The sequence below is a fragment of the Clarias gariepinus genome, chromosome 21 (assembly GCF_024256425.1).
Source record: "Clarias gariepinus isolate MV-2021 ecotype Netherlands chromosome 21, CGAR_prim_01v2, whole genome shotgun sequence".
Taxonomy (NCBI): domain Eukaryota; kingdom Metazoa; phylum Chordata; class Actinopteri; order Siluriformes; family Clariidae; genus Clarias; species Clarias gariepinus.
The window spans coordinates 18836027-18858433 of record NC_071120.1 but is presented as its reverse complement, the minus strand read 5'-3'; positions in this window follow the sequence as shown (position 1 = coordinate 18858433).

Here is a 22407-nt window from a genome sequence, read left to right as displayed (position 1 = left end):
ATAAGCTACACAAAGCCAATACAATCTGTTGTATTGTTGCTGGGTGCAGAGAGACATATAACTTTTTGGGAGGATTCTTCTAACTGGAATATTTAGCTATACTGATCTATCCAGCTCTCACTTTGGCACCCTCATTAAATTTTATAAAAACGTCCAAACAAAAAAATGTATACCATTATTTGAAGGCACAACTCATTACATTAAAAAAAAAATCAGATATTATTAAAACATACGAAGAAAGTGGTTTGAATGTAATTGAATTTGATAGCATGAACCTTTTGTTGAAACTCAAGTGGCTCCAAATGTTTTTAGGTAATATTGAGAGCTTTGGTATACAGTGCCTTCTGCTTTGTTTTTTTGTTTTATTCTCAGATGTGATTACGATTTACCCAAACTTCCAGTGAAGCTGTAATTAGCATTTTACCAACAAGTCTTATTATGTTGAAAATTGGTGCACAAACATAATTTTACACCCCACAATACTCCTATTTGGAATAACAGATATATTTTACACATACAGTAAACAAATCCCTATTTTATAAGGACTGGGCTAAATCTCGTCAATACTGGATCTAATAGATAATGGTGGAAATATTCTAGACTACAACTTCTTCACTCTGAAACACGGATTTGCCTATCATCCAAAACAGTTCTTTACCATTATTAATGTACTAACTTCAGGTATAAAGATGTTAATGAGATGTTCCCTCTCTTATTCCCAAATTAATGCAGTCTTTCCCTCATTTTATGTTGGTGATATTGAAATAGTAAGAAAACTTTGCATCAACAAACATACTGTATAAGACAAACTATTATCTGGACATACTACCCCTTTCAAGTATCAAGAAATAATTTAATTCATACAATTGATTATTACAAACATATATTTTTTACATGTAATTATTCTTTCTCTTGGAAGAAAAGTGTATGGTAGAAAAATATTGTGTACGGGATAAGAGTACCAAAGAGTGCTCTGTTTTGTGTGATCTAATTAATAATATTATTTTATTAGCAAAATACTACATTTATAAATGCAGATATCCTAAATCTCCTACTTTGTTTATGATCTTTAAAAATGTCCTTAGTAAAATGCAAAACTAAAATGCATTAAAATTGTTTAAATAGCTTGTAATGTAAAATGTATTGTAATTGTATCCTCTTTATTATTTTATTTATCTTTTGTTTTATGTTTTTAGAATTTTTTTGAAAAGACTTTTGATCTGGATTTACTATTTTTACATTGTGCTGATATACAATGTATACAATTAATGCTTTTTTGTTGTATGTAAAAAAAAAATTACTTTAATTTAAAAAATGATGTTGGAGTAATTTTAGTATACTGGGATAGTCAGTAAAAAAAAGTAAAATAGATATTTATAAATTATATATTTTTTACATTTACAGTTCATGGCCCAAGCACTGTATGTGAGGGCCCTCTTGTTTTTTGGGGGGATTTTTTCCCAGATTTTCTCCCTAATTTATTTGTGTCCAATTCCTCCCTGTCACTAGGGGACTCCCACATTAAGGCTATTACTACCACTCAGTCGAGAGGGCCAAAAACTATTACGTGTTTCCTCCGAGCCACATGGCGCCAGCCGACCGCTTCTTTTCAAACTGCTCACTCATGCACTGTTGGGGGCAGCATAACACACTCGGAGGACAGCGCTATTCGCTCCTTCCGCTTGCGTGAGCTCATAGATGCCCCTGGTTGGCTGTAGAGCCGTGATTAATATGGGCGCACTAACTACCTCTCACCCCTCCTCACTGAGGAAACTCAGCCAATCAGCTATCTCTACACCTCCATCACCCTGGAATCGAACTAGCAATATCCGGATGATCGAAAAACAAGAGGGGCCCTAAGGATTATTAGGGCCTAAGCAATATGACATCAGCCCTGTCATTTTAGGCATGTAAAATACCTAAACTCAACATATGACAGAGCAACTAAAGTACTTTCACATTAATTTACAGCCCAATAGTTTGCAAATATATATATTTTTTTATTTTAGTTTGTATTACTTACAAATCAAAGTTTGATTTGTCCACATGTTTAATGTGGTTATTAAAATTTTATTTTATTTAAATGCTATAAAAAAAAATTATAGTCATACAACGACTGCATATATACAGTAGAGATCTGAATCCTAACACAAACATGAAATTCAGACCTCGGCTTGAAGACCGGATCTTATTACATTTTAATTCAGGACCTCTGTTCTGTACCAATGCATAACTAATATTCTAATCCATATGCCCATCCAACACAGGGCACACATGCACACACACTTTGGACATTTGGGAACACCAATTAACCTAACCTGCATGTCTTTGGACTGTGGAAGGAAATTGGAGTACCTGGAGGAAATCCACCAAGCACATGGAGAACATGCAAACTCCATACACACATACCCCGAGTGTGGAATCAAACCCTTGACCTTGGAGTTGCAAGCCCGCAGTGCTATTCACTGTGCCACCATGGGTTTATATACAGTATGAATGTACAGTATTATTATTATTATTTTTTTTAATTTGTATTTTATATTGGTTTCAAAATGATTGCCATAGTTTGCAATGCCTGTCTAGGATAAAATAAAACAATCTCTCCTGCAGTCATAGAGTCATAGAGTGCTTCCTGGAACACTGGCCCATCTATGGTGGTGTTGTTGTTGTTGTACATGTGCTGTCTTCAACTCAGGCCACAGGTTGTCAGCTAAAAATCAAAGACCCACATGATCCTTGCAAATCTTTTTTTTTGTTTGTTTTGTTTCTTTAATAATTGCTTTGCTGGTGTTTGGCTCCTCATCTATTAAGACATTCTATCCATCTAAGTATGAACCATCAGGTCATTTAGGTTTTTACATCAAATTAATATTAAAATGTATATCATCATCAATCATTACAAGAGGCCTATGCATCAATGCATCAGTAACCAATACTGTAAGGATCAGTAAGGATATTTTTCAGTGCTTCACAAAAATGAATTATAATTTTTTTTCTATATATACATTTTTGTTATTTTCATAAGGGTTACTGGTTCTGTATATGTGGCATCCTGTATATACAAGGATGCCACTCTGGCTGTCTTTACATAAAAGTAACTTTATTTTAATAATAATAAAAAAAAATCCATATAATGAGCACTAACACCCAAATCCAGTAAACTAGACCTAGTTTTAGCTTTTTCCATTTTCTAACAATTTAAAGTCAGATATTTCTGGAGTACAGCTGCAGTCCAGGGTCAATTTAGTCCCATAGGAATTGCTTGGAAATCCACTACCTTGTCCCAGTACTACTATGTAGCCCATAATGCCTTGAGGAACTCACAAATTTAGAGTGGCATTGAAGTGCATATAAATGTGCCACTTTATTACCCAGGTGAGGGAAGAGTGGTGAGAGAGTGTTCTGGCACGGATTGAGTGCAAGATTCAATTTCATGCACAGACACTTGCTTAAGAAGGTGAGACTGTGTCAGATTGACCTGAGCTCTTGCTGTGAGTTCTTGTAATTTTCTGCACATTTGACTTGGCTCGAAGCCCAAGAGCATGCTCTGACACTAAAGTGTTAGCAGAATACAGAACACTTGCATATGCCTGCATGAACTTAAATAAATCTAATTATGAATGTTACACTGATATTTATGAAATAATCTTAAACTCCAAGATTATTATTTATTTGTTCATTCTAAAGCATTTTACTTACTAATTACTGTAAATTAATAAACATCAACAACAATAATAATAATAATGATGATGATGATGATGATGATGATGATGATAATAATAATAATAATAATAACAACAACAACAATATTATTATTATTATTATTATTATTAATAATAATAATAATAATAATAATAATAATAATAATGGAGAAGTAAAGGCCAATTTAAAGACACATTTCTGATTTTTCCCCACAGAAAGCAAGAAATTTACTTTTTGCAAGTATGTGAACACTTTATGTGAGCATTTGAGAACATTTAGAGCAACTGGTTTGGCACCGTATTGCTTACAAACAGTGCTTCCCTTCTAGTGTGACATCAAAGTAGAATTGAGCTCCAAAGTGATAACATTCTAAAAACAATTAAACATGAATCAAGCATGTGAAATGCAGTTTAGAAGAGTCAAATTATTGGCCTTCATCAAGTTATAAGGCAACTAATGAGATTTAAATTGACTGAAATTGGGTTAAGAACCTTCCTACACATTATTAAAACCTGGAAGGATGCCATCAACTTTAAACCATTAACTTTGTGTAAGAAATGTGTTTGGGGAAAAATGGAGCTCACTTAAACATTTAGTGAAGATGCACCAGAAAAAAAGGCTTACAGTAAATATCACAACTATGTTTAAAAGCAAAAGTAAGTGCAATGGACATGGACATGGACAGTGTGAAAATAACAGCTGAGTGACCATAAAACCACTTGTTAGTGAGACTAAATGAAAAAATGCTTTTATTTGCTATAGGGAGCATAATGATTGGACTTTTGAGCAATGGGAGAAGTTCATGGGTTCTGATGAGTCCACTGAACCTATTCCAGAGTGATAGGAGTAGGAAGGTCGGTGCGTAAAAGGATGTACCCATCCTGCATAGTCTCAGAGGCAGTGTTATAATATGGGTTTGTTTCAGTTGATTAGGTCTAGGTTTAACAACATTATATGGCAATAAAATAAAGTCAGCCGACTACCTGAATGTACCAATTGACCAGGTTTTCCCATTGATGGCACAGGCCTATTTCATGTTGCACATTGTAAACGTAGTTCTGGAAGCAAAAAGAATAATTTTCACACATGAATTGGCCACCACATTGTGTGCCACAATCAAAGCTAAGGACGGGCCAACTAAATATTAGCATTTTTTTGTGCTTAAAGTAGGTGAAATTAAATTTGTTGAGGTTCAATGAGTCCATTTCGCATATTGTTTGAGTTCCAGAATTCCCCCGACTGGGCTTTGAACTGGTTTCCCCATGAAAAAGATGCCCTCCCAGGGACACATGAAAGCATCTGCCTTATGGTGCCCTTGTTTGCTTAATTCCACCCATTTAAACCACTTAGGAGAAGATTAGCTTTACCAGGTGATGCCGGCGAGTTCCTGATAGAGGACAAGGCCCTTTCAAAACAGTCAGGCTCAAAGGACAAGCTGGTAGCTTATGCAAATCGACCTTGAGCATGGCAGTTATTTATTCCAAGAAAATCATCTGGGCCACAACTTCAATCCCAGGCCTTTAGAGGAAAATATATTTTTTTTGAGACATAAAAAGGAAAATTAACAACATAAAACGAGTAAATTATGCTTGGGGAGTAATTTCCTTGCAGCGTGATGCTAATTGCATGACTACTTGCCTTGTCAGTTTTAAAAAGCAATTTGTAAGTGGCTTTATGCAAAAGAAATCAAATAAAATAAAATAAAAATTGAAGTACAGGCTTTTTAAATGTGACCGTGAGGAAACTTCAAAACTCATACTTCTTAACTTCCAAGGGCACAAATGAATTTAAATAGTCTAGCATGCTAATTCTAAATATATTTGTCTTTGCAGGTGTGTTCGAGAGCATGAATAACCTTTGGGTAAGTTTCACAAAAGTTGTTCTGTCATACAGCAGATTTGAATTGTTTACAGTTTAATGTGAGCTCAGTTTATCTAACATATATGTAGTAAAAGCAGACATACTGTGATTAACAAGGTCAAAAGATAGTCAGGCAGATACTGTATCAAAAGCAAAGGTTGTACAAAAGGATTGAGAATATAATAATAATAATAATAATAATAATAATAATAATAATAATAAATGTAATACATAATTCATCATTAAGCTTTTTAAAATGATTTTTACTCTTTAAAGATTATTTACTCACTCACTTGCTCACTCACCCATTCACTCACTCACACTCTATACCAGTTACCTGTAATGGGTTGCAGGAGGCCTGGAGTATACAGTATCCTATGAAGCATGAGGTGGCATGCAGCCTGGATGGGGTGCCAGTGAATCACAGGGCACACATGCATATAGTACACTTATTCTCTCAATCTATGGCAATTTGGAAAAGCCAATTAACCTACTCTGCAAGGCTGTGGACTGAAGGAGGAAACTGGAGTACTTGATGGAAACCCACTAGCAACAGGAAGAAAAAACTCTGGACACGAGGTAGGAATCAAACCCTTGTCCCTAAAACAGCAAATTAGGCAGAGAAAAATGCTACTTTAACATGTAATTATTTAACATGATTATTTTTTATTTTAATAATAAAATAAAGTCATTTAGTCACAATATTCCACTGTATTTCTTAATATAATTTATTTACAATGAAAACTGTATTGTAAAAAAAGTGTTCGTGTGGACAAACGAGCGTCTATGTACAGTAGGCATGTACATTTTTGAAAGGCATGAGGCTGAGCTCTGATTGGATTTTTTAAAATCATCCTTGATCCCACTTTTGATCTGAACGAATCAATATTGTTTTTAAATATTTGGGCTCAAGTGATTGGACTATTCTCAACAAGTCTTATTAACGATCAGCAGATTGTTAGTTAAAGTATTGAATAATGATTGACGTGGAACCCAGCTAAATATAAGTTGAAATTCTGTAATTTCTTTGCTTAAAATCCCCTTCGCAAGACGAAGAAAAAAAGTTAAAGAGCTTGGACCAGATTGACCTGATCTTCTAATTAAGCAGTAGTCCAGCACTTCTTATGGCTATTTACAGGCGATTATTAAAAGTCGCAACACATACATACACATAAAAAGGTTTTGCACCAGCCACTACTGGTGTTCTTCTTCTTCTTCTTCTTCTTTTTCAAGAATCTCTATAAGAATCCCTAAGATGTCACGTTCAGGTCTATCACATGACACATTCCATAAACGTATTGCCTTTTACTATTACTTAATTTCAAATTTCATTGAGCAAATAAGTGCAGAACACCAGTATGTTACAATCATGTGTGAAAGGTACTGTAGTACCCCCCTCTTGTAATTCAATTAAAACCATAATAACATGATCTGATCATAGTTGGTCTTAATATTAGGCATTTGTGCCATTATTTATTTAAGGGGGTACTAACTTCAACACAGGACTGTACATGCCACTTGTAGTAAACAGTTATCCTCTATGTACAATACATAGCTTCAAGTTGCTTACAGTACATACATACTGTATGTATTGTCGCTTGCATCCGTCAGGTTTTAGTTCCAATGAGGAAGAATAAATCAAACTGAACAGCCTACACAAATGATGATTACTATGGTGAACAATTTCTTTGTCTTTAAGATAAGGACATAAATAATAGATAAAATAATTCTGTTTTATAATAAAGTGAAAAAGTATGAAAATTCCCTCTTTTTTTTTAAGTTGTCTTCCAAACTTCTTATAAGCAGCTTAGCTAATGTACACTCACCAGGGTCACCACCATATGCCTAGATATTCTTATAACCTATTCATACTAGTTAAACACAAATTACAATGGATGTTCAAGTCAAACCAGGACTTCTTTCAAGAATAAAAGTGCAAAACCGACTTTTACAGAAGACTTTAAGCACTGTATAGTGAGAAGACTAGTAAGAGAGAGTAGCACTCATGCCATACGATGCTCTACATGTTACTGTTCCACATGTAGTACATGCAGAGTAAAGCTACTGCAAATGTTAGCTCTTTCAGTGCATGGAGAAAATGATGCACTGTCAAAATGTATAGGCTGAATAAGGTTTGAATAATGCAATTGCTGGCTAAAGCTTTAATCTGTTTAAATGTCCATATAAATAGCTACCTAACTGACAAGCAGCTATTGTCCAGACAAACAAATTTGATTTAGTCATGTGTAATTTGCAATGCTGACGTGCAGTATTAAGGTGTATTGATCAGAAAGCAGGTGGGTAGAGCAATAAAGCATAAACTAAAAATGTTCATGACAAATAAAATCCAGAGTCTCCAAAAGTTTACCAATTAAAACTTATGCAAGTTCTGAGGTACATTTTGTGCACATTGACAACCACAATGGAGAATAATGAAGGAAATCTCTAGTAAAGGGGGGGTGGGGGGTGCAAGCTGTCACCAACAATCGAAATCCTACCTACTTTTTCTAACATGAGAACTCAAGGAATTGAGAAATGAATTCCCAGCATAATCAGAAATCTCCAGGTGGAGGTTATTTTCAGACATCTTTCAGGTGTGTGTGATTCTTACATGTCTTTTAGCTGAGTTTCTTTGTTTAGTCTTCTACTTTCTTCCATAGCAGAATTATTTTCTCTTTAAAACAGACCTACTTTAGATCTTTCATTCCTTTTCTTTATACAGAAAGACTGATGGGTATTCATTGTTCATTACAGATGTGCACTGTGTAGTCCAGGTAGCAAAGCATAGTGTTTATAATACATGTTTAACTGATGATAAAACGTCTGTGTGTTCTGTATGTACTTTCCTTGTGTAAGAGAAGTAGAGATTTCTAAGGAGATTTGAATACTTAGTATAAAAAGTAACTTACTTACTTTAAATGTATTTAATTACAATTATTCATGACTGTGTACTTGTTTCATATATACATCATTTTTAATGCAATGATACACACTTTTTAAATATGCCATTGTTATTTTCCATTTAAACACAGATATTTTGATGGCCCGTTGGCTTAGTGGTTATCATTGCCGCCTAACACCTCCAGGGTCAGGGTTCGATATGGAGGAAAACCTAGCTTTGTTGCAGAAAGCAATGTTAATTGCCCTAAAGTACATGGTGTAGCGGGAAAAAATAAGACGCCATTTTGACCTGCATCAAGCAAAGAAAACAACGAGGAGATCTGAAATTACTAGAACTGGGATAAGAACTCTTCAACACTGGAAGGATAGTGCTGAACTGTTAAATTTGTGAAAGAAATGTAGTTAAAAAAAACATTTTGTGAAGTTGGACGGTAAAAAATCAACCAAGTAAATCAACCAGAGCTATGTTTAATAGTGAAAGTAAGAGAATTTCCATACACACACAATATGATAAGTACTGTATGAACTTAAAGGATTGGGACTAAATAGCTGAGTGGCTATAGAAAAACCACTTGTTAATGAGACTAATCAGAAAAGGCGTGCTTTGATTTGTTAGGGAGCATAAAGAATGGACTGTGGAGCAATGGGAAAGGGTCATGTGGCCTGATGAGTTCACACTGACCCGAATCCAGCGCGATGGACGAGTCAAGGTAAGATAGGAAGCACATGATGTACCCATCGTGCCCTATGTACAAGCCTCTGGAGTTAGGATCTGGTGTTGTTTTAGCTGTACCAATAAAAAGTCAACTGATGACCTGAATGTACATCAGTCGCATCTGTGGAGCTTTTCTTTCCTGATGGCTCAGACATATTCCAGGAATCAAATTGTGAAAGAATGGTTCAGGTATCATTTTCATACATGAACTGGTCACCACATTGGGTGCTGTATTTACCGCATAAGGTGACTGAATGAAATCTTTGAGTGTGCAATTTTTTTTTTTTTTTTGGCCAGGCCAAACAAATCCTTTCAGTTTTCCTTTAGAAACTCTACTCCCAAAACATATGTGCATTACCAAGACAGTGAGTCTAAGAACTGGGCTAGCTGACCACTAAATAATATAAATCATCATCAAGCACAAATGCCCATTTTGCTGATATCTTGAAGTAGTATTTAAGTTTTTTTTTTTTCATGTACCTCTATGCTCATAAAACAACCCCTCATTGTGCTTCCTGTCTCCTTATACAGTATGGTAACATTTCCTATAGCCCAGGTTCAGACACAACTCGGAAAATGCTAATGCATTTCCTATCATCTGTCTGCCTCCGGGTCTCTCTATGACTTACATGTTAATGACTGGTTCTTTTCATGTATGGGATGCATGTGACAGAAGCCACCTGGCCAAAAGCTTAAATATGCTCTATACAGTATGCTTATACATGCTTATACTTATACTTAAACAGTTGTTCCTGGTCTGTGCCACTTCTGTTTTCTTCCTGAGCCTGGACCGTGTATAAACACTAGATTTTTTTTATCCATACTAGTGAGATATTTGCTGAATTTGATAAGCAGTGAATTAAATTAGAATTGCTGACTCCTTCTTAAATGGTGAAGAATCTTTATTTTGTGTACTGCTGATCCTGTGAGCAGATCCTGTGTTCATTCGATGTCACCTGATAATGAGACTCCCTATTAAGAATTCTAAGTCGAGGGTGCATTGTCTTTGTTTTTTCCAAATCAAAGGTTGAGATGAAGTTCACTCAATTTCATCATTCAACATTCGCACTTGTGGTAGGTCTATTTCTCCAAATTTGCACTTTAAATCCCTTGGGATTGTCCCATCAGTAACCAATGCTGCCGCCTGCTCCTTATCTGTTACTGCTATATCAGGCTGGTTTGCAGTTATTTGCTTATCCGTCTGGATCTGGAAGTCCCTTGGGGTTCCTACCTACTCCCAGGTGCCTTCTATTCTGTTTTAGAAATGTCCCACTCCTTCTTTATTTAACCTCCTATTTGTTTTCCTTCTGTATTCCTCTTCAGGACAGCACAGACATCTCTGCAGCGATAAAAATATCTGCAACACCTGCCAACCCACTCTCCCTAATTTACACACACACGCGCTCACACAAAGCCCAATGTCGTCCCTCTACATCTCCCAAATCTCTGTCACGTTGACTAAATGTGGCCCAGAATTCCCAATGCTCCGGGGGGATGTGCTCGTCAGCAGAAAAGGTACTCCTATCGCCCTCTGCTCAAATCCACTCTACATGCTCAGCCTTTTAACTAAGCGGGCCCAGGCAGCACAATACACACTGCACAATGAAATTAGAATGCAAATGTATGGATTTAAATGGCAAGGCTGTGTGTGTGTGTGTGTGTGTGTGTGTGTGTGTGTGTGTGTGTGTGTGTGTGTGTGTGTGTATTTGTGTGTTGTTTGTGTGTATAAAAGTGATGCAAGATGACCTTGTCTTTGTCCTCTCCTTGTGGCATGATCAGAGCACAAGCCCATTTACTTTAGGCTGTGAAATGTAAAAGACGTCAGATAGAAGTCAGGGGTTTAATATAAGGGTTTGTATTGTATCTGTGGTTAAATATGTAACTCTGAGAGTTTGTGTTCACCAGTTTACTAAAGGGCCACATACACACATGCTGGAGAACCCAGAGGAAACTCACATAGAGAGGGTAGGATTATGCAAACCAACAGATATCAATGATTTTTTTTCCCCGGCCTATTTTAATATTAATACAACAAGTGGCGATTACGTCAAGGAGTTTTTGATGGAATTTCCTGTGAATTAAATGATTTACAGACTTTAAACACAGTATGATGATAAGCTCTTAGCTGCAATAAAATATTTAAATGGTACAATTTTCTCCCTAATTTATGCATGTATGATTTCCACACATTGTGTTAGGGCATTGCCACCTCAACAAAAGCTACCAACCAGGAAGGGCATAGGCTAGTATTTGCTTCCTCTGATGCATCTTTTAGAACTGTTGCTCAGGCACCGTTAGGGACCGGCATTAACACGCTCGAAGGACACCACAATCTGATCCCTTCTGCTCACGTGAGCTCACAGATGCAGCATAGACTGTCATTATAATTGATATGGGAGTGAGAGTATACCATCTCTCACCGCTGAGAGGGCATGGCCAATCTACTCCCTCTAGACTCCTGACTGCAGATAGCTGTAGCATCACCTGGGATTCAAACCTACGATCTCTGAATGGCACTGGCGAGCGTTTTAAAGCTGTGCCACTCAGGAGCCCCGCTGGTGCGAATGTTTTAAAGAGGGCCGTACATCCATGGATGACAATTTTGCCCAAAGTGGCTCAGAGCCCACTACAGTCCTTCCCATGAACATTCAGCAAAGTGGAACGCCTGATCCTTGAAAATTGACGGATGACTTGCAGTGGAGATGTGGGAACCCATTTACACAATCATTCATGAACGCCCCTGGCACAGTGAGCGAGTCCTGACCTCGCTCAAGCCATTTAGACATGTTTGGGCCATTAATGGAGTTCCTGGGAGGCCAGAGTTTCAGATATAGAGCAGGGAATGCCATCATGGGGCTGGCGTACTTAACAATCTTTCTACCTTGATGGTATCCAAGCATGAGTGACACGCTGGGGTAAGTGCATTAGTGTAGCAGGGGATTATATAGAGAAATAAACGTAGTTTTTACTCTCATAACTGTGCCGGTTATTCTGCACAATCAAAAGTCTGGGTTTGACTTAAACGCTCCTTGAAATTTTACTATACAGTTATTTATTTGTGATTGAAACAATATGTTAAACTGTTTTTTCTTTCCAGCATTTGTACTTTATTCTGATGACTTGTAATGCTTTTCCATTTTAAAAAACAATCTCTTTCATCTTTCATCTTATTTCTAAATGGCAGAAAAGTGTACACAGCCCAGAAATAGACAAAAGAATCATAGGGGAAAAAAATACAATAACAAAAGCTAGACACAGAAAAGAGATTGTATTTACAAAAGCAGCCGAATACTGACACACAAGCTGAGATAAAACAGCAGGTGTCAGTAAAGCCACTGTGGATATGAGATTCTACATCAAAATTGCATTCATCTATGCACACACAGATACACACAGCTCGGATTGCCAAAAGATGTTCTGGACAGCAGATTCTACAAAATCTAATTGTCCTTCATAAAATCAGTGTTGGATTTTAGACGCTTGAATAGCACATGCTACAAAACGAGCGCATGCTGTGCTTGTATGTCGTAGCATTTTATTGCACTTACAGTCATGGCCAAAATTGTTGGCACCCCTGAAATGTATCCAGGAAATCAAGTATTTCCCACAGAAAGGTATTGCATTAACACATGTTTTGCTATACACATGTTTATTCTCTTTGTGCGTATTGAAACAAAAAAAAAAAAAAAAAGGAGGAAAAAAAGCAAATTTGACATAATGTCACACAAAACTCCAAAAATGGGCTGGACAAAGTGATTGGCACTCTTAACTTAATATTTGGTTTCACACTCTTTAGGGAAAGAAAAGGCCAGTCCATTGTCAATGTCAAAAAAAGGCCAACATCCATTGACAACAGTCCATTTTGGCCATGACTGTATTTGTGACTACAGAAGTATTTGCTATGTACACAACAAACATTTTCTTGTGGTAATGCTACAGTATGTTTGCACTAAAGTATCATTATGGGAATATCCTGATACTACAGAGTGTAATGTAAGGAAGGCATTAACCATGACAGAGTGCACTGTAATAGGAAAAATAATCAATGATCAGGTGATGTGAAAATGATCAATGCCTGAAATGCAATGTCCAATGTCCTAAAGACATTCTAGTGTCAGAAAACACAGCTTTACATAATGACTATTACAAATTATATCCACTTGCAGTGGATATAAAGAAGTGTACAGGTTAGAATACATTAGATGTCTAAACTAAGAGAGTAATGAAGCACAATCATTATTATTAATACAAATATTTTGCACATATGTGAACTGGAAACATTTCTATTAATCCCTTCTTGCATACTACAGGATTCAGTATAAGTAGTGTGGTCAAGACAAAAAGGGAGCAGATTAATAAGCTGATCAGTTAGTTAAGCCTTTACTTGTCAAATATACTGTACAGTAAAATTCATTCTTAGAGCATAACTGGGGTCAGAGCACAGGGTCAGACATGATACAGCTCCCCTAGAGCAAATAGGGTTAAAGGCCTTGCTCAAGGGCCTAACAACAGCAACCTGGTGGAGCTGGGACTTGAACTGCCAACCTTCTGATCACTCAGTGCCTTAACCCTCTGAGCTACTGTACCACTGCCCCAGTGGTAGCCTAGTGATCAGTTGGATTAATGATTAGTTTGATTAATGACTAGGAGTGTCGCCTTGCACCTCCAGGGCTGGGGGTCCAAATCGTACCTCCAGTTTTTTTTTGTTTTTGTTTTTTTTTGTATTTTGAAGTTTGCATTGTCTCCCATGCTTGGAGGGTTTCCTTTAGTTATTCCTGATTCCCTGCATAGTCCAAACGTATAGGCAATGGATAGGGGTGTTCTGTTCTCTTAGGAGAGGTGTAAAGCATCATCAGTTGATGTTTTCAAGTTTACCTCTTTATGACCATATCTGTGAGAATATGAAATCACCTAGACAAAATACAAGAGAGAAAGTAAACGTAATTAATCAAGCAAGCAACCAAACATATTACTAAAATATGTTAGTATGTTTAATTCATCAAGGTTAAAGAAAGGAAGCATGCTTTTACGCCTTTTTTTTTCTTTTTTCAAATTTAAAGTAGCAATACTTTTGTCAATTTTAGGAACATACAGTAATACTGTCTTAATCTTAGTAAGAACTCATTAGTGAGAGCATCTGGTAGTTGCAAATTGGATAAACTACTTTTTCCTGACTATAATTTTACTATAATTCCTATATTCACATATTATATTACCTTATATTTTTAAAATATTTTTTACTTATTTTTATTTAACATTACCACAAACGTTTTATATTGTAAATGTAAACATTTAGTTAGTGTTTGCATATTTTACAGTATTTAGAACTGACCATGTCTCTTAAATACCAAAACTATTTGAAAAGTTTGACAACAAAATAACAGGTTAAGAAAAAATATATTTATTTAAAAACAAAGCAAGAGGTATTGCAAATCGCATAATGTACAATTTCACAGATTGTATAATTTGGAAGTTAAGCGACGCATACAGTACCTGTAGCCCATGGATGCTGGGGTGACTGCAATGGCAGTTACAGAGTGTGACAATCCTTTTTTGGTTTTAACATTCTCCAAATATGAGACACAAACTGAACACATTTAGTTTACTTTTGGGGTGGTTTTATTTTGCTGTTCATTTGATGCAATTGGCTCATCACAATGCCTTGGGATTTGCACTAAAATACTATATTTGTCATGTCTGGACATTTAAAGCTTTTAAAAGAAAGTTATACATCAAGCATTACATTATATCTATGTGAATTTATTTTTTGATTGTTTTATAATCATGGTCATGAAAGAAGTTTGTGTTTATTTTATATATATATATATATATATATATATATATATATATATATATATATATATATATATATATATTGTCTTAAAAAGTAGCCTCAAGTTAAAATGCTTGTTGAAATCCATATGCTGCATTTTATAAGAAAGGCTTCTTATACAGTAATAGCTGATTTTGAATAATCTACTAATTATGTTTAGATATGCCATTACAGTAACAAAGATGTTGTGACTATCACACTAAAATAATAATTTTACAATTAGAATTTTATTTCTCCTTCAATAAAGGAAAGAAAGAATTAATAAAGAATACTAAAGAAAAGAAAGAATACTTCTCCTTTGAAATCTGCGATAATGAAGACATAATATAAACGTTCGAGAAATATATCCATGCAATATTTATGCATTTAAATACTATATTTATACTCGAACATGACTTTGCAGTTTTATACTGTCTTTTACCTACAGTATATATTAGAAAATCAGATCTTCAACTGTGTTGATTATTACATTAATAAATAATCTTTCACAGTCCTCCTTTGATGCTTTTATGATTTTAATATAATGTTTCACTTCCTAGCCCTTGGCCTAAAGAAGTGCTCACCTGTCAAAATAACACACAGTTCTGTGTTAATAGCAAAAAAAGCAGAATGTCACTTTAAAACCAGATCTTCTATATTATATGGTGTTCCTGAAAGATTCAGCCAGAAGTGGCAATATGTTTTCTGATTTGAGCTGGTGCTAAAATTCCGTCCATATTCATAGAATTTCTTGTTATTCAGCAGGTAACTAACAATACTTGCAACCTTTGCACAGACTCTGAAGCAATTCAGCTGTGTTGCTTTGTAAAAGTGTCTAAAAAACCTGTAGATACTTCAATCAATGCACCTTGGTGTTAAAGCAATGAAAAAGTTTTGACGTTTACAAAGGACATGTCTCCGGACTGTTTTTGGAAACTGTATTACTAAGAAGAAACTCAAAACGTCCATGCTGTGTTTAAATAGAGCACCGGTTGTGATTGTAATGGCCTCTTCAGGAAACCATGCTGATTCTGAATCAGGCATTACAGGTGCACTAAGATCAGTGATTATGCCTCGAAATGTGAATAACAGTCCAAAGAACAACATATTTGTTGTCCAGATTTCTCAACTACAATGTATTATCGCTCTTCTACCACGATTGGTGGCTTGTTGCTATTCATAATAGAGTAACCAGGAAATATCATGACCATGAATGCCATCAAGGCCTGTGACCTGAAAAATATAGAATTTTTTTAGTTTTTAGTATTCCAGCCATTTTTTTGGTAAGATCTCTTTAGGGACTATTATCCCAGGCAATGTGTTATGTGTGAATATATTTATTGAGTACATTTCTTTTAGCTACGATAGACCAAAAACACAAATAAATTTACCCCAGCCACATATCGACCTTTATACATAACCTTTAGGAATTCAAGAGAGAAGGTACATTGAAGCATTTATTGCTTTTATATGCTTATATAATCAGCTGGATTGGTGTTTTTTTTAAAGAATTGTTAAGTTTCTCCAGTTTGTTGTAGATTTAAGCAGAAAGAGTCCCATGCTCATTCCAAAGCCTAAAGTTTACAACGCAATAAAAATCACAGAAGCATTACTCTTCTCACAGGCACAGAAATAAAGGAAAAGATAAAGTGAATTTAAATCACCCAAGGCAAGAAGAATATTAAAAAGGTGAGAAATTGAGGTGAGAAAAAGTTTTGCATATTGTTTTTAAAGTATATTTTACTCCATAATCATTGCTTCATGTGCCAAATAGAATGTATCGAAGAAAATGTGTCAACTTTAATTGAAATTTAAATTTTTTATGGCATAGAATAAATACAGTGATGTGTAAAAGTTAGTACTCCCTTGTTTACTTCTATGTGTTTTTGTGCCAAAACAAAGTAAAAAAAAAAAAAACGTTGAATCGTAGCGAGGCTCAGTATCAGTCAAATACATTGTCAGATGGACAACCTGCCCAAAAACCTCAATGGACTGGAGCAGTGTTGGGAAGAAGAATGGGGGAAAATTCCTCCACAGTGATGTGAGACTCTCATAAAATAATATAAAAAACAATTCTTTCGAGTTATTACGGCTAAAGTGGATCTACAAGCTATTGAATCATGGGGGGTACTTTGTAGGCTCACATTTCTTTTTATTTTTTTATTTTTATGGCTTCATTTTTGTTAAATATAGGCACAGTGAAAAAGATTTTATGTTGTTGTTAATTTAACATTGTATTTGCCTAATACTATGACCCGCTATGAGCAGATTATTTTTATCATGTTTTTTTTATATTAAAACACAGAATTAAAAGAGGAGTACTACTGTAAGTTTGTACATAACATAATGAATGAATGAATGGACGGACGGACAGACAGACGGGCGGACGGATGGACGGATGGATGGATGGATAAATAGACAGACAGATAGATACTTCATCTCAAACAAAGTTCCATACACCCAGTAGCAATGAAGACAGTAACACAATACACACTTTTGACTAGTTACTATTGACTTTTTGACTACTATAACTATTCGCTGGCTGCAACATTAACACTTCTGTCGGGCAAATTACATAGAACTGATAAATTCTCTGCACTTCGCCTGGACAGAGTTGCCGGTGTCCTGCAGCCCATCCCCGGGGACTCAGGGTACTAGGCAGGGTACACCCTGGAAAAGATGTCAGTCTAGTGCAGGGCACACATTAACACTTCTGTTAACACACACTTACACGCTATGGAGCAATTACCCTAACCTGTATGTCCTTTGATCTTGGGAAGAAACCCATCAAAGGGGGAGAACATGTAAACCCCAAGCACACAGTCCTGAGGTGCGAATCAAACCCTCGACCCTGGAGGTGCAAGGCCACAGTGCTGAACACTACGCCACCATGCTGCCAGAGTTAAACAACATTGATTATCAATTACTGTATATACCAGTAAACCTGTGTCAGGATCATGGGCAGCCAAGGCCTATCAACACCCACAGGGATTAAAGGCTAGCCTGTCCGGTCAGATTGCACAAAAAAGCCAATGTACTGTAGCACTCACCATTGAAAAAGTCAATACTGGCCACAACAGAAAGGTATCAGACCACCCAGGGCAACACAGTCTGTGCAAGCACACCTGCAGAGGTATCGTAGAATCAGAAATAGAACCTAAAATCTTGTTTTTTTGTTTAATAGTTTTAAAGTTAGGGCTGATTAGTGTATGTATACTGTATATATAATTTATATTCAGTTTTTTTCATATTTCCATGATATGACTTTTTGGCAATGCTCATCATTAAAAAGTAATATACACAGGAACACACAACAGATTTTTTTATGTTCCGTCTTCAGATCGTTTTTGTCCTGTCTTCTTATCTCTTGTTTACCCTCTAGACAATCTCCAATAGACACAGTGGTCAGGCTTTATCAGTGTAAGTATTTTCACACTAGTGGGTTGGTAGATGAAAATTTATTGCTTTTATCTTCCTGACATGCCCCTCAAAGATGGCAGCGTCTAGTGTGGGTGTGAATTAGATACGCTTTAAACAGTCACGATATTGTTGACAGTTTCCAAGAGGACAATATGGTGGTGTATATAGAGTTCTGTCTTGTGCAAAAAAAAAAAAAAAGAAAAAAAGCTTCTGCGGTGGTGACAATAATAGAAACAAAAATCTACTATTAATTAGTGCAGTATTTCACATGAATAAAATAAAAGGAGTGAGCCATCTTGTAAAATATTGCTTTTCCAAAACATTTTTATTTGTCTACAGTTAAGAGAACTAATCAAAAAATGTTCTGTACATGAGGGTTGCATTTATAACAATTATGGTAACTAACCAACTATGTTTAATTGAAATCTACCTTGATTATTAGCATTATATAAAGAATGAAAAGGATAGCTGGATCACTAACTTATCCAAATGTAAAAAACTAAAATGTTGATTTTATAAGATGCCCTCTTCCGCATTAACAGATTTAACACAACAGGTAATTGCTACCGAAGAACAAAGTGACATCTTAATTTTAATACAGAGCTTTCATGCTGTAAAATATCAAAGGATCGGTTTTAGTCTAGCACACTCAGCTATCTAATGGCTTACTTGTTGCGAAATCCTTGTTGCTTGTTGCTTGTTGTTTGTTGCGAAATGCTGATTTCTCTCCACAGGTTTTGTCTCACGTTTGAAATCATAATCATGCTGTCTCCTTTGAAGTATTTAAAGCTTGAGATACCTGATAGATTGAGTCAGGGATTATGAATAATTGAATTGTTGCAGCAATGTTGAGTATTACGTTTCATCGTTAATGGTCTCATGTGACTGTCAGAAGAGAACCAAAGGAACTCAAAAGCGTGCAACGCAAGATCATTTTGAGGTGGTATTGTAAATTTGAATATGAAGCGCTAAAGGATGTGGTATACTGTAGAACACCACCTACACTGACTGCACAATGCTAGGAAAGTGAAGTATCATGCAAAGCAATCCATGTGGACACTCTAGACAATGTTGTTTATACAGTAGTTTGCCAAAATCAGAGTGACTGGATGCTTATGGTCACCACTTTGAGAACCCAATGTATACTGTATGCATAATTTAAACATGACTTAGAACTACTCTTTGATGTTTATATAAATGTAGTAATTCATGCATACTGTATGTTTTTCATGTTAGGGCATTGGTGGCTCAGTGGTAGATTTCTCGTCTACCATGCAGAAGGCCTGTGTTCGATTCCCAGCCAATGCCCAAACCCCAGTCCCAAGCCCGGTTGAAATGGGAGGGTTGCGTCAGGAAGGGCATCCAACAGAAAACTTGTGCTAAATTGTTGTGCGGATCCGCTTTGGCGACTCCTCCATGGGAGCAGCTGGAAAAAATAACAACAATGCATACATTTTTCATGTTGAAGTGTGTATAAAGTTCTTGGGCCCCTCTGTAAAGATATGGTAACCCTATTGTAATTTTATGTTTTGTTTTAAAAACACAAAAATCATCTGATTATTGGAGGTCTTAGTATTATTCTACAACCTCATATAAACAAAATATTACTTTTTTTCACTGTGCCTATATTTATTTCACAAAAATTAAGCTAGAAAAAATAAAAATAAAAGCATGTGGGCGATACTTCTGAATAATTTTGGACCGTTCTTCTTTACCACACTGCTTCAGTTCATTGAGTTTTTTTGGGGGCATTTGATTATGCACGGCTCTCTTAAGAACGACGCACCGTGAATAATTTGCGTATGAAAAGTTATCCACAAAGGCAGCAGCTAAATCTTCTAAGTCGACTCTCGCTCAACCACCTATAGCAGAACCTTTTAAACAGCTCGCGTCTTGCTCTGCAGAGAGTAAAAACACTAAAACCATTATCACCAAAATAATAAAGCACAGAGAAATAAAGAGCGGTTCCCAGCTCTGGCTGAGGCAGCCCGGGTTTACCTTACCACTCCATACATGCAGACTGACAGTGAACGACTATTCTGCATGGCTGCACGCATTCCTGATTATAAGAGGAATAGACTGTCTACTAAAAATGCAGAAATTCTAATATTTAAAGAGCAGGACTGACTCACCAAGTGACTGATATGTGTGTTTATTTTATTTGTTATAAATTGATGCAGCTTTGTTCCACTTGCTGCATGTTATAACGAGTGTGAATGGTAGGACAGCCACATTTTAGATAACCATTTTAGCATTTGTGAGAGCCCCTTGATGCTGGTTAAGGATTGGGAAATGTTTGCTCTTTAGTGGAGCATCGACTATTCTACTGGTTGCACTTTCTTTATAAGCTACATGAAATAATAAAAGTATGTAATATGTTGCATATGCTGCCTTCCAAAAAATAAAAGTAAATTTTTTTTTTGCTCAACAGTAAATACTAAATAAATAAAGCATGTTTTTGTTGTTATAGTTAGTCTTTCAGCTGCTCCCGGCAAGAGGACGCGACAGCGGACCAACCGATCCACACATGGCACAGGTTTAACGCTGGATGCCCTCCCTGACACAACCCTCCCATTTTATCCGGGCTTGGGACTGACATTGCATCCAATGGCTGGGGTTTGGCTGGGAATCAAACTCAAGCCTTCTGCATGGCAGGCAAGAAACCTACCACTGAGTCACCAATGCCCCAGAAATACATAAAGCATACTGCACAATAAATAGAACACTTTAAATGTGCGATTATAAAAAATAAAAATAAAAACACACACCTGTGATCAGCCATCGGTATCTGTAACAAGTGTACTGTACATGTACTTACTTTCCACTTCTGGACTTCATTTGAATACCAGTTCATTTACATCCCAAAGTGTTCGTTCAAATATTAAACTGGAAATGATATAAGGATATGGGACTGGTTTGAAGCCTCTGGAAAAGAGGCTACAGTGTTGCGATGTTTGCATTTAATTAATATGATGAGGTGTGCCTCTGCGTACCCATTATAATCCTGACTTTCTGCTGATTTAAAGCATACAGTTTCCTAGCCAACCTAACCTGCTATAGAACTCATTTACTGCATTTAGATGTAAATATCCATAAAGCACATAATGCTGTAAATCATATTAAAGCTGGTGCTTAAATCTGAAAATAGCCAGAAAGTTGTAAGCTCAAATCCCAGAATTTGGCCTTTCATCACATTGAAATAGTGTTTTTACAGGGTATGCTAACATGTGAGAAAAAGCTTTCCATTCATTAAATTACATATGTGTTTATTCTATTTGTAGATTCAATTAAAGAAATTGAATCTTAAAGAAATTCTATTAAATTAAACTACCTTTTTTTCTGTGATAGCCTGCAAAGTGCCTAAAGATGCGATGTAAAAATGAGCAGCAACCTCATTTCCCCTCTTGTCTGTTCCAACCACTCTGCATTAAGCATCACCAGTATACAGTACTAATCACCAAACTAATCAGCTGTCATCATCTCCACCTTACTTTCTTACTGCTTCATGTCTTACATTTTTCATGCTTAAATGATTCATAGGTCACTGAGTGGCTTAACAAACCAAAAACATTCCTCTGAAACTGGTCGGGTACAGGGACTGGACTGAAATCCGATCTGAGGCCAGATAGCCTGAAGAACTATTTCTCAAGACAACAATAAAAAATATTTAACGTCAATTAATCATAAAATAGTTCAACACAATAATTAGCTCTCCTAAATAGCTTTTTACTAATGCACATAAAAATTCAAGCATCAAGCCTGTTTAAAATGCCCGGCATATGTCTTTCCTACTATCTAAAGCAATGAATATTGCCACCTTCGGCAGTGTCCATATGAAGCAGTGCTATGTCAGCAAGTCCTTGCTTTGAGTTTCAGTCCAATTTAATTTGTCTGTTTTAAACGGACTCAAAAGGCCCCAAATCATCACATTTTCAGTTCCAAACAAATTGTTTGATCTTCTCGTAAGATTTTTGTCCTTTCACAACATAAGATTCTT